Source organism: Trachypithecus francoisi, unplaced genomic scaffold, assembly GCF_009764315.1.
Source record: "Trachypithecus francoisi isolate TF-2019V2 unplaced genomic scaffold, Tfra_2.0 Lachesis_group11, whole genome shotgun sequence".
Lineage (NCBI taxonomy): Eukaryota > Metazoa > Chordata > Mammalia > Primates > Cercopithecidae > Trachypithecus > Trachypithecus francoisi.
The window spans coordinates 80,243,417-80,251,683 of NW_022681456.1; the positions used below are offsets into that span (position 1 = coordinate 80,243,417).

The following is an 8,267-nucleotide window of genomic DNA, read 5'->3' on the forward strand; positions in this document are numbered from 1 at the left end:
AGTTCAGCGACTCCACTTGCCTCTCCTCTCATTTCTTTCGGAAAGCGGAAACCAGACGACCCAGCGGCCACGGGCCGAGCCGCCCCAACTCAACCCCAGCAGGACGCTGGAGGGGCCTCCCTCGCCTGCCTCCCTTCGCCGCCGCTGGCCTCCCGCACCCGGGTCTGCAGTCCCTCCGCCATCTCGCAGGTGTGCAGCCGCTAGGCCTGGGGGACCCGAATGACTGGGGCTGGATAGGAATACCTTCATGTTTCCCAAGACCCGCAGGCTTGCTCCACAAAGTTTGGAGGGTGGGTACACCCCGATCCAGGCAAGTTGCTCCCCCAAACCCATGACTGACTAATCTGATATGACAAAAGCCCATGATGGATTTGGTATATGTTAATTCACAATGCCCTTTCCTCCAGAATTTAACTATAAGTTAATACACACCGGAAACCACGCGCATACACGCTCCTTAATGGGCTTAGGTATTAGCGAGTCCTAACGATGCATACAAATGTGCTCTGCGCTCTGTAGGCCCCTCAAGATTTATGGGCCTTGAGCTCTCTGAAGCTGTAAACAAGGAGGAAAAAAAAAAAGAGAGAGAAAGCGAAAGCGACTAGGGGGAAGAGACAGAGGCCTGACTCGCCCCTCCAGGTTGTGGGAGAGAAGGGATTCTTTACGTATTTTCCTTTCCTTGCAAGCTCGGTGCGTGTGGGTTTTGGCGTTGGTCTGGGGGTGGTGTTGTGCCTGAATACTGGCGTGCGTGGGCAGTGTGTTGTTTGCGTGCTGGGGTAGGATGCCTGCCTCTTTGGATTGCTGTGCAGAGGCCTGAACACAGCAGGCATTTGTGAGCATATATGCGTGAGTGTGTGTACCGTGTTAGTGTGTGTGTGTGTGTGTGTGTGTGTGTGAGAGAGAGAGAGAGAGACAGAGAGAGAGAGAGAGAGGCAGGCTTCCCCTGGGCCAGGCTGCTGTCCCCTGAACGTGGTGAACAAATCTCTAACAACAATCATAATAACACTAAATAATGAATAATAATAATAATAAAACAGTAGTTAACAGTCCCTCCATAACAGGATAACAATAAAATGCAAGAGGAAATATTTTGAGGTGGAGACAGGAAGGAGTCAGGATCACAGCATCTGAGGTGGAGACAGGAAAGGAAGGGAGGAAGAAAGCTTCTCAATATGCTCTTGGGGGGCTGGGGTTGGGAACCCCTTTCCCAGACAAGGGACAGAAGAGGGGAAGGAGAGCCAGGAGACCAGTCTTTATTGCTTTTTTTTCTCAAGCTTCTGCTTTGTGCGATCAGGGAAGGGATCCCACATATGGGGATGGTTAATGGCTTTTGGGACTCTCTAGGAGCCCCTGTTTTAAGGAGGAGGCCAAATGTGCAGGGTCAGGCCAAGGGGCAGAGATGAATGAGGCGATGACCACAGCCTTGATCCGGCAGGAGCGCAGAGATGCCCGGGAGGACGGGGCCCCGGACGGAAGCAGAAAAACACTTATGGCCGCCGGGGAGTGGGGTGAGCCAGGCTGGGGCTCCGGCAGGCCCAGGTCCCTTTCTAGGCTCTTTATTTAAAAATTTAAAAGGAGGAGTTGAGGCGCCTTGAATTTTCCTTCGCGAGCTTGGAGACCAGCCGATTTTTCATGAAGGAAGCAAAGACTTCGGTCCCGGATCCTGCAACATCTGCCTCATTCTCTCCAGGTACAGTTTTCCGGTCATTTAATTAGTTTGTTTACTTGGGGGAGATGGCAGTCACAGACGTAGAGATAGTAAGTTTGCTAGAGAGGGAGCCGCCCCACAGTTTCGGGTCTAACGAAATCCCTCCTTTCAAAACAATTGCACCCCCAATAAAAATAAAATTAAAGAGGAATATAGAAACACAAATTAGCCAACTTTTTTAAAAGAGAAAAAAGAAAAGAAAATCATCGTAACAAGTGAGCGTGAGAACTTCTAAAAGATTTGTCACAAACCCTTTCAGAGATCTGGATTCTTTTTCAGTAGCCGGTGACCCATTTGGTCTGAAAAGAGAAATACACTATCCACTGAGTCACTTATTTAAAGCCAGCCCTGGTACTGAAAGCCCTGGGTGCCTTCGCATTTGAGAACAACAACGGGTGGAGGACGCTGCGATATCTAATCCGACAAGACAGCAATAAAATAAGACGGGCGGAAGCGCTGAGCGCAGGGCTAGGGCCCAGGTTTTGTGTTCCAGGCCGCTGGCAAGGCACCGGCCCCGGGCGATGGGGCGCCGGGCGGTCAGGCGCGGGCTGGCGACTCCGCTCGGCCTCCGCAGCCCGACCTGCAGCCCCTTTCCCCCAGCCTCTGCGCCGGGTGGGCTCTCTCCGCTCCGACGCCAGCTCGGGGCTTCCCTGAGAGTGTTTTAGGCCGGAGAAGGGCCCAACGACTCAAGCCAGACTCTGCTTTTTCATTTTCTCCCTTAGGCCTCTCCACTTGCCCGAGCTCTCAGCCACCAGGAGACTGACAGAAGGGGCTTCTGGGCTGCGTTGGGAGCGGGCACTGTCCCCCACCCACTCCTGTTCTGTTTCCCAAAGTCCAGCGACCTCCGACCCTCCTTGGGGGGAAAAATACCAGTACCCAGATACCTCTGCACCCTGTTATATGACTGGGCTTGCTTCAGGAATATCTTACAAAGAAGAAGAAGAAGAAAGAACGGCTTGGAGTCATGTTTACATCTAGTTCTACTGATCCGTTCACATCTGGAGAGTTTATTTATAACTCCCTCTATAACTCTCTGTTTGGAGGCACTGGTGGCTCTATTGACAGACTGATGTCTAGGAAATATTGCTCTATGTCTAACCGTACCTAAATGTGCTGTGGTTGTATTTACAGATTTATGTTTGAGGGAAATATAATTATTTCCATTGTATTTGTGCATATACAGTAGTTATAACAGCAGATTTATATATGGGAAAATATACGACTCTCTTACAGCCACCTGGCTTTATGTACATTTGATATCCTGACAGATTTATATCTCTGAACAGCTATATAGATAAAAATGTATATTGTCAGAATTATGTATCAAGAGATATATACTTATTGATTGTGAAATAGAGTAGTTAGAGCATTCACTTAGAGCCATATATGGCTATGGAGACGTTTCTATATTATTATCGCTATATATAGGCATATCTGTTTATAACTACATAGTTATAAAAATAGACATAAATAATTATAGTCCTATATGTGCATGCTGCAATCTCTCTCTAGAGTTATAGACACTTTCAAATATAACTCTATAGAGAGATCTGTATGTATATAAGGTGTAATTATCTTGTGATGTGTGTATGTTAGGACTTAGGCCCGTCTGTCTCAGAACAGACATATTTATATGTAGGAGCTGGGAAAGACTTGTTCACAGATATCTGCAGAGGGCCAACTGGAAACGCTGTATCTGCCCTCTAGGAAACCGGCTAGCAGAGTTGTGTACTTATGGAGGGATGGAGTTACAAAAGGGTAAATACAGCTCAGGGAGCCTCAAGGAGGGAGGTGAATGGAGGGTGGGTGGGCTCCGTTTGAACAGATAGCGGGAGGAAAGGGGTAAACACCAGTACCCACCAGAAGGTGAGAACCGGTTTTGTGAGGGGCTGGCGCAGAAGGTGGACAAGGAGCTTGTAAAATGGGAAGCAGCGAACAGTCCTGCCACCTCACCCTGAGACACTCCACCGAGGAAGCAGCCTTCAGTTTGGCTTTTAGTGCACTGAAAGATAGGGACTGTCGTGTCCCTCCTGCAGTCCTAGCACGTTTCTGTTGAACCCTAATTTTTAGGTCTCAAAGAGTGGGCTTCAGAGATAAAGAGGTTTAGGCAGGGACAGGGCGGGGAGCGTGGGGTGTACTTTCACTTTCTGATAAGTGAGGTAATCCAGGAAAGTGAGTTAATTTGGCCAAATAAAGCTTGTTTTTATCTGGGCCTCCTGTGCCCTGGTGGGGATGTAGGATGGGACCAGAACCTGGTGGACTGAGGAGTGAATTTGCAAGAATTGGACCTGCTCTGATGGCGGCTTGGGGAGGTTGTCCTCACCACCCGCCCTCCTTCTCTGAGGCCTGAGTGGCCTAATTCCCTCTGGGCACAGAGGGACTCCTTCAGCTTCCTAACAGTGCTGCCCTGGGTCTTTTCAGGGAGAATTTGACTTAAGGAGCAGGGAACATGGACTTACCCCACTAGATTTCACTTCTCTCACTCACAGCTACACCACTCTTACGTCAGTCTCCTTCCAGGCGCCACTGGGCCAGGGCTCCACAATTCTTCCCCTGCTACTAACCAACCCAGTGGGGAAATACCTCCCACCACTGCCAGTTTTTTTGTTTTTTTTTTTCAACCAGGGAGTTACAGATAACTTCATTGAATGTGTGAAGGAGTTGTCCTGAACGCAGTCTCAGTGGCCAACCTGGCCTCCAGGATCTCTAGGATGCTAGGAAGGGAGTGTAGACCCTTGGACCAGGGTAACCACCATGTGCCACCCTCCACACACCCCTGCCCACAGGACTAGGAATTCCTGCAGTGCAGGGACTCTGTCTGCTGCCTGGCACAGAATGGTTGCCCAAACATACTTGTTGAGGTAAACGGAATGGCAATCAATACAAAAACTCACCCTCACTCTGCACAACACCATAGCCACTGCTGGCTAGCAGGCACCCTAGCCAGGCTGGGAGATAACATGGTGGCTTGCAGCAGCTTGGGCTTTGACCGGTTCAGTGGTTAGTAGGGTGATAGAGCATCCTGAGCCTAGGATGGGGCAGGGACTGGAGCAAGGCACCTGAAGTCCGGAAATTTGGGGGTAAGCCAAGGCAGACCCACCTCCCCAGTGCACTTCTGCTTTCTATCTCCAGTCTCCTGGCTCCCTGGACCCCCAAATTATGAAAACTAAACCAGAGCTGAGACCTGGGCTAGGAAGGAATTGCCTGTCAACCCGAGGGGTGCAAAGAGGAACCACAACTGGCTCCACTGAGAAATCCACAAATAAAACAAAAATAAATCATTGCGAGACTGACAATCTGGCTGAAGGAAAGCTTTCTCTCTGTGCCTCAGCCCTGCTACAGGGCTACCAAACAGATCAGGCTTAAAATTTTAATTTAATAGTTAAAAATTTTTTAACAATTTAACTATAAAAAGATCACGAATATTCTGATCCAGTAATGCCCCTAATCATATTGTTTCATTATTATTATTATTATTATCATCAGTGTCCCCTTTTTGGTCCCCTATAAAACAGTTCCTTTCGGGAGTTTGGAGCCAGGCCAGGCACTGTCGGTGCATGGGATGAGATAGACAGGTTTGGAGCTCCTCTGTCTAGTGAGGATCCCGGTCTGCAGAGAAGGGTTGGCCTCCCCCTCTCCCATCAAGGCTTAAAGCAAGGAGGACCCTTCCAAATTTGGTTCCTTTTCCCGTAAGAATCCTTAGAGGCAATCACCCTGTGACTAGGTGACTAGGTGAAGGACTGAGGTCCAGAAAGGAGCTCATTTCCTAGTCTGCAGCCTTTGGCAGTTTCCCTCTCAGACAACTAGCCCTCTCCTTCCTTCCTCATGAATACCTGTGGCTTACTGGGATGGTTGTTGCTTTCCCTAAAGAAATGCAGGGAGGGAGAACTGAGGGTCCTACATTTACATATATTTGCCTAAGAAGGGTTCAGGGCAGGTGCCTGGGCTCTGGCTAGAAGTAGGGAGGTGGGGGTGGGGGGGTTGCTGACAGTTGCTGTAAACAGCAGATTACAATAGTGGCCAGTGTCTATTGGTTTGTCCTCAGCCAAAAGGCAGGAAACCAATAGACACTGGCCACTATTATTAAGCCCAAAGAGTCCTGGGTCCCTTTTACCTGGGCGGGAATGACTCTTAGCTGTTTCTGGGTCCCAAACCCCTTTGAGAAGCTGATAAAAGCAATTGGCTCACTTCCTAGCAAAATTCTGGAAATGCCCTTGACAGTTGCAGGAGTTCTAGAAACCTATGATCTCTAGACTTAGTATCCCTGATTTGTATATTTCCCCTTCATTTCTGTGACCCACCCCCTCCCTAATTGCCTGCCTCAGGTTTTGCCCTCCCTGAGTTCTCTTGCTTGGAAATCAATAAGTTATTCCCGAAGTATAATCCCCACGATTCTCGGCAAGGTTCCTTTTCTTCTTTTCTTTGCTAGAGCAGGTACCTGGCAGAGGTCTTGTGTGCTTATGTTGAGCTCCCGTTTGGTTCTCCTTCTGCAGAAACCAGGAGAGTGTCTGTTAACTGAAGCCTAGTCTATATTGCCCAATTACTCCTGGGGACTGATTCCTGGGAAGGCGGAGGCTGGGGGTTATTGACAGCTGTGGAGGCCTGGCAGTGAGGGGGTCAATTCCCATCTTTAGTGGAAATTCGAGCAGGAAGCAAGTTACAATTGCTATTATAGTCATAATAATAACAATAATAATTTATTTAGCATATCATTAGATGTGTATTTACTGTCTTCCCTCTGCTTTTTTACAAGTGTCTCCTAAGGAATTCTCACAACACCCAGGGGAAACAATAATAAGCTAATTATCGCCCTTCAGTTCCTTCTCCTCCTCCCATCCACAAAGCCCCTCTCAGAGATGGAGCCCCTTCCTATGTTTTACACCTGCTTAACACATTCTCCCCAATTCCCAATTCTCCTCTCTCATTCCCAGTTCTTCCAACCTTCTTAAGGAAGTTTCCTCATAATTCAGAGAAGGAAAGTTTGGGGAGGGGAGTAGTTGAGGTCCTACAACTTGGTTGTAGTTGTTGTTGGTATTAATATTATTTCCCTGATATAATTTAGGGTAATGTAGGAGGAACCAAGTCCTCACTTCTTGGGCTGCTCTTTTTGCAGCAGAAACTGCCTACACAGGGTTTAGGTGCAGACCGGATTAGAGAGAGGATGTGTGCTGCCATGATGCCAAAACATCTGAATTGAAAAACACTGGTAGGAAAGCGGCCAGTCCTGCAGATGTAACACCCACTCTGGTGGCCTTCAGACTGTTCTGGTCAGATTGCAGAGATGCCAGTTCTCGCATATCTTACTGGCCTCTTTTGGCAATGGAAAGGAAGGAAGGAAAGGAGGGAGCGAGGGAAGAATACGTGTGTGTGTGTGTGTGTGTGTGTGTGTGTGTGAGTCTGTACACACATACATACATATTCAATATTCACACACACATTTTTCCTTAGTAAATAACCATGACACTAGTTATACTTTTTCCAATATTCATTTCTTTGTACTTTCAAATATATATTTTTACCTCCTAGAGATTACAATTAAAACACAAACCAGGCCGGGTGTGGTGGCTCACGCCTGTAATCCCAGCACTTTGGGAGGCCGAGGCAGGTGGATCATGAGGTCAGGAGTTTGAGACCAGCCTGGCCAAGGAGGTGAAACACTGTCTCTACTAAAAATACAAAAATTAGCTGGGTGCGGTGGTGGGTGCCTGTAATCCCAGCTACTTGGGAGGCTGAGGTAGGAGAATTGCTTGAACCTGGGAGGTGGAGGTTGCAGTGAGCCGAGGTCGCGCCACTGCACTCTAGCCTCGGCGACAGAGCAAGACTCTATCTCAAAAACAAAACAAAACAAAAAACAAAACACAAACCAGTCATGTGTGTTTGGATGATGGATTCTGGGTGGACTTTGGGGCCAACTAAAAGACCCTCTAGAGTCCCAGTGATGTGCAGAGCATACTCTTAGTTACTCATTTCCTTGACCCCAACCCAAACTGGAGACCTTTAGCTGCTGTCATGATAGTGTTGGTCAGAGACAGAGCTGCTTGGTCTCAGTCACTGAGGTCCTGGATGTTGCTGCTCAGACTACCCAGACACTAGTATTGCCTCTGTACCTCTTGCCCAAGTACATCATTGCTCTTGGGAGGAAGCAAGTCTGCGCTGGAAGGTACAAGAGCCAGGTAGAGTCAATATAAAAGTGAACTGAAAGTTAGAACTGACTCCATGTCTCAGCTCCCTAAATCACAGATGGCCCAGCTGACATTCTTAGTAGGTCCCATGCCCATTTGGTGTCTTTCCGCTGCCCATACATTCTACTGTAGGCCTCCTGAAAGGAAGATGCTTGTGCTCTGGCCCTTTAAGTACCCCAGTCCTATCAAAACTTACTTGTCCTGAGTTCCAGACCATTCTTCTTTATTGAAGAAGAAGCTAGATTGCAGGTTAGGAAACTTTCACTAATGTGTTGACATGCACATTCTCCCAGGTAACTGTGTGTTTTTGGTAGGGGTCTTTAGAAGCCATTGCCCAGATGGAGGGAGATATCTATAATAATGGAATTTTAGACCCG

At 48.1% G+C, this 8,267-nt stretch overlaps 1 long non-coding RNA gene across 1 annotated transcript; it reads left to right on the forward strand.

Annotated features, from left to right (window-relative positions):
• Nucleotides 1-3: 3 nt before the first annotated feature.
• Nucleotides 4-5,004, forward strand: LOC117090007. The gene is made up of 2 exons (XR_004439851.1): nucleotides 4-1,690; nucleotides 2,431-5,004. It is a non-coding gene; the product is annotated as an uncharacterized LOC117090007 (long non-coding RNA).
• Nucleotides 5,005-8,267: the final 3,263 nt, after the last annotated feature.